The sequence below is a fragment of the Narcine bancroftii genome, chromosome 5 (assembly GCF_036971445.1).
Source record: "Narcine bancroftii isolate sNarBan1 chromosome 5, sNarBan1.hap1, whole genome shotgun sequence".
NCBI classification, from domain to species: Eukaryota; Metazoa; Chordata; class Chondrichthyes; order Torpediniformes; family Narcinidae; genus Narcine; species Narcine bancroftii.
In genome coordinates this window covers 18,583,839-18,589,068 of record NC_091473.1, presented here as the reverse complement: position 1 = coordinate 18,589,068, position 5,230 = coordinate 18,583,839, and the positions used below count along the sequence as shown (strand labels likewise).

General features: G+C 41.3%; 1 long non-coding RNA gene across 1 annotated transcript; it reads right to left on the bottom strand.

Annotated features, from left to right (window-relative positions):
* Positions 1 to 1,726: 1,726 nt before the first annotated feature.
* LOC138762630 (uncharacterized) lies at positions 1,727 to 4,738 on the bottom strand. The gene is made up of 3 exons (XR_011356988.1): positions 4,658 to 4,738; positions 2,906 to 2,997; positions 1,727 to 1,822 (listed from the first exon to the last, which is right to left on the bottom strand). It is a non-coding gene; the product is annotated as an uncharacterized lncRNA (long non-coding RNA).
* Between the last annotated feature and the right edge of the window lie 492 nt (positions 4,739 to 5,230).

Here is a 5,230-nt window from a genome sequence, read left to right as displayed (position 1 = left end):
CACCAATCGGAGAATGAGAAGCAAAGATAAATAGAAGATTCTAGAAAAGATAATCACAGGCTCTTTATAGAATAAAATATCTTTACATTTCATTAGTCTGCTGCTGGATTCCTTCAGATAAAGTGTTAAGCATGTGCATAAAGTGTTAAATATGTACATAGCTGCATTTTCAGATAAAAATTAAAATGTGTGCAATTTCACAGCAGATTATCCGACTATTGGGTAATAAATTGTTTGATATTCATCTTAGAATTTACCTGAACTGTAAAAGGTTTATTTCTGGTCTGAAAGTATCTGGAAGGTATAATTATGTTTTCAAATAATAATATTTGGAAAATTATGCTTGCAATTTGAATATATAAATTATTCAAAGAAATTCTACTTATCGAAAATTAAGAAGCATTATCCCCAATGTTATTGGAATTAATGCATTAATAAATTATTCTAATTAGATCTCAATTACAAATACACATTAGGAGCATTTTCCTTGCAACTTGAATCAAAATTATGACAGAAATTGGATTTCATCCCTTCTTGGTGAAATAAACCTGTGTTAACACTCAATCTAAAATTGGGTAAAAATGGCAGAAATATTGCAATGGCATTTAGTGAACAGAATCACACAGAAGAACAGGACCTGTGTTGCTTCAAAAGCCATTGCTTGGAAGAGCAATAAACCTTGAAATCACTCTCCACCACAGCATTGGCATAAGTAGAGAGGAACTCAGCGGGTCGACGCCTTCTGGCCATTTATCCCCACAGGTGTGACCTAACCTGCGGGATCCCTCCTGCATCTCATCAGCTCTTTTTATGCTGAAACCCTGTATTTTAGCCAGCTGAAGTTTTTTAAAAAAAAGCAATTTGAACTTTTATGGTGACAACCTATAAGGCAGATCCCGCAGTCCCTTTATGCAGAACTGAGTCAGGAGCCGGCTTCCAGAACTGAGGGAGGTAGGGCGAGTGGTGCAGTAGCACCTCCCACTACCATGATGTCAAACTTACGCACCAGGGCAAAGCGGCCTATACTTGACAATGATTGATAATGATGACCGAGCGCGATACAAGCGCGAGTGGAGATCTGTGCAAGCAGCCTTAGGACCCAGGCAGATCTCCTGCCCAACGTAATAGCCTCTATTAACCATATGGGTTTTTTTAATTTGCGCTCCTGAATCGTGGGCTGACAGTGTCATCACGATGTCATCAGTCCTCCCCTTTGTAGCCACTTTCAGCAGTTTTACAGAGGAGATGGAGTGACTTCACTCTACCTAAAAGTGTACACCCCAGGCAGATAGAAGATAGAGCGAATTCGAGCAGTCAGTCCACCTTCGGACCTTTTATGGAGGTAAGTGCAGCAATTTTAAGACAGAGAATCTGTCCTTACAATCGTTTTATTTTCCCCCCACTATAAAAGATTTCTGCATCTGGAGTTTCTGCTTGGTCTCTCTATTCAGATGAGAATGTGTGAATTGCAAGCCTCTCAGTTCCTCAGATCTGCTGTTTAACAAGATGGTTAGGGGTGTGCCTGACATCTAGAAAGCCAGCAACAAAATCCATAATTCATAAATAATAATTAAAGAAGAAATGCTGGAAGTACAGTATAATCTCACGGTATCTGGCACCTATCAGATAAGTGTATTTTTGGTTGCTTGAGATTTTGTTTGTGTATATTGGCAAACTAACGTCAAGGCACACCAATTTTAAACTACATAATTTTTTATCTATTTATTTTCCTTGATTTTTTTTTTGCTGGTTGCTTGAGGCTGCCGGCAGCTTGAATTCTGAACACCAGGGGTTTTACTGTACTCAGGAGGTCAAGCAGCATCTGTGGAGAGAGAAGCAGGATCACTGATTTAGAACAATGGCCTTTCATTGGAACCGATGAGAAAAGTGTGGAGAAAGAACAGGAGGCCTTCCTCTGGAAAAATAACATAACAGCAAGCAAGAGGAGTGCAGACATAAATGGAATGGTTACAGAATTTATTAAACATTGCAACAAAGCCATTACACGTAAAAATGCGCTAGGATCTCTCTACAGTAATACACAATTCAAAATAAGATAAAAATTGTTAAAATCCTTAGCACTGCCCCAGCTCACTCTTGTGTATAGCCCAGTTATGAATGAAGCTCGTTGTCACAGCTTTCTAGATATATTAAACACGCAGCTCATAAGAAGAGAAAAAAAGATTTTAAAAATATCAAAGGAAAAGTAAATCAATAAATGTTCGCAGTTGGGTGCTCCTTGCTATTGGCATGAGAGAGGGCAGCACTGGAGAAAGGACAGAAGAGGTTTACAGGGCTGAAGCTGACACTGAATAAGGACAGCACTCTTAAGGCAGTCACAAACCTAGACAGCACTGGAACCAAGTGGTCCATGCTGACCAAGTTCTCGACCTGAGCTGGTCCCAGTTGCCTGAGTCTTCCCCACATCCCTTATCTATGTACCTGCCTTTACAGCTTCTGTGGGAAGAAATTGCCCCCCCCCACCCTTTCCTCCCTTAAACCCATGCCCTTAAGTTTTAGATTACCCAACCCTGCACTATGCATCTTATGTCTTTTTATACCCTTCTTTCATCAACCCAACCCTTCAGCCTCCTACGCTCCAAGGAAAAATGATCCTGCTTAATAAGATCCTTCCTCAAGCAAGGTAACCAGAACTGCACACAGTAGTCCAAGTGTGGTCTCACCAACATTTTGTACCACTGCAACATGATGTCCCAGCTCTTGTACTCACTGCCCTGACTGATGAAGGTAAAGCTTGCCAAGTGGCTTCTTCACCACCTGTCCAGCCACTTTCGGAGAATCATGTACCTGTACCTCTTGGTTGCTCTAGTTTACAGCCATTCCCATTCACTGATTAAGTCCTTCCCCGGGTTTAACTTACCAAAATGCAATGCCTTACACTTACCCAAGATACATAAATACATGAAAGTCATCAGGGGGATCAAGTGATGATTCTTTTCTTCACGGAAAATTGAACTGATAGGTGCCTTTAATATTCTGGAAGGTTGGGACAATCCAAGGCAAGAACATAAGGTAGTCACTGATAAACTAAATACGCCAACAACTGAAATGTCCTTCTGGAGAGAATGGTTGGAGATACAAAACATTAAACCCACAGGATAAGATACAAGACTTTAAACCTGATGCACTAATGTCAAGTTCAAATTTATTTTCACATTTTAATTGGCAAAATGTAAGGGTCAAAGTTCAAATTTATTGTCAGTGTACTTACATGAAATCACGTACAACCCCGAGATTCTTTTCCTGCAGGCAAAATTTCAAATTACTGGTAACTGTAAACTATACTCAAAGGAATAAAGAAGTGTAAACAAACTGACTGTGCAAATGCAGATGTATGAATATACTGGAATAAAAGTGAGCAAAATGGGAGTCCTTATTGAGTCTCTTTTTCAGGAGTCTGATCATTCTGGGGTAGCAACTATTCTTGAGCCTAGTGGTATGACTCCTTCCTGATGACAGCAGTGAGAACAGAGCATGTCCTGGCCTGGGTGGTGTGGATCCTTGACCATTGCTGCTCTCTGACGGCAATGTTCCATGTAGACGGTCCTCAATTGTGGTGAGAGTGTTGCCTGTGATATACTGGGCTGTGTCCACTACCTTTTGCAGGACTTTGCGCTCAAGGGTATTGGTGCCCCCACACCAAGCTACGATGCAGCCATTCAGCTCACTTTCCACCACACATCTGTCGAAGTTTGCGGAGATTTCCGAAGACATACCTATCCTCCACAGATTCCTGAGGAAGTGGAGGAGCTGATGTGCATTAATATGATGGGTCTATGATTGATCTTCTGGATAGTGACCCCTCCCCCTCAGGAATTTAAATTTGCACACCCTCTCCACCTCTGCTCCCCAATGATCACTGGATCATGCACTTCTGGTTTTCCTTTCCTAAAGTCTACAATCAATTCCTTGTCTTGGTGACATTAACTGAGAGCTGTTGTTAATACATTGTTCAGCCAACTTTGCAATCTCCCTCCTGTATGCTGATTTATTATCCCTTTTTTTTTTACAGCCCTCTATGATGGTATCATCGGCAAACTTCTTGTGTACTGAGCTACAAGTCATTGATGTAAAGTGAGTAGAGCTGGGGGCTAAGTACGCAGCCCTGTGGTGCTCCAGTGCCGAAAGAGAATCTGGAGAAGTTTTTGCTAATCTAAACTGGCTCGGGTCTGGAAGCGAGGAAATCCAGGATCCAATTGCACAATGGGTTACTAAGACCCAGGTCTTTGAGTTTACTGGATGATGGAGTTTTGAGTGGATAATGGTGTTGAATGCTGAACTGTAGTCAATAAAGAGCATCCTGATGCATGAGTTTTTGCTGTCCAGATGATTCAGAGTTTTGTGAAGAACCAGTGAGATGCCATCTGCAGTAGACATGTTGCTGCAGTCAGAAAATTGGAACGGATCCACATCATCGTTTAGACAGGAGTTGATATGCTTCTCAAAACACTTCATCACTGTGGATTTGAGTGCCATGGGTTAATAGTCATTTAGGCAGGTTACCACACTCTTCTTGGGCACAGGTAGGATTGAACCCTGTTTGAAACAGGTGGGTTCCACACACTGCTGGAGTGAAAGGTTGAAAATATCCATGAATACATTGGCTAGTTGGCTAACACAGGTTTTCAGTACTCACCTGGGTACTCCGTCTGGACTGGATACTTCAACATAGACTTCAACTCGGAGCAGTTGTCACAAACAGCTGGATTCTTCACAGTAGGATTCTGGGGAAAGGGGAAAATATTGTAAATCTTTATAGTTAAAATTAGGGTTGCACAACACTAGCAGTATTAAAAGCAGGAGACCTGAGCATGGGTCCAGCACATTGTTCATCTCCGTGCATAAATAAAAACAAAGTCAGCTCCCCCGAACAGGCTCAGAGTGTAGGAGCTAAACTTCTAAGACAGCAAAAAAAACATCAGCAAGAAGCAAACTCCTGTTTTGTTTGAAATATCAGAATCACAGTTTATTGTCATGAACAAGTCATGATATTCGGCATTAGTTTAATATCAACTCATTTTACCAACCTGAAAATATTGGTCCCAGTTTACAATGGAAAAAAAAAGTTCCCACTGAAACCAGCAACAAGTCACTTGGAGGGTGATTCCACTGGAACTTGTATCCAGCTATATTTTTTTGCAGTGGGTGAGGCTGCTCTGCCCTCTCGTGGAAATATGTTGCAACTGCAACTTCAAAGTCTGCTGAAAGG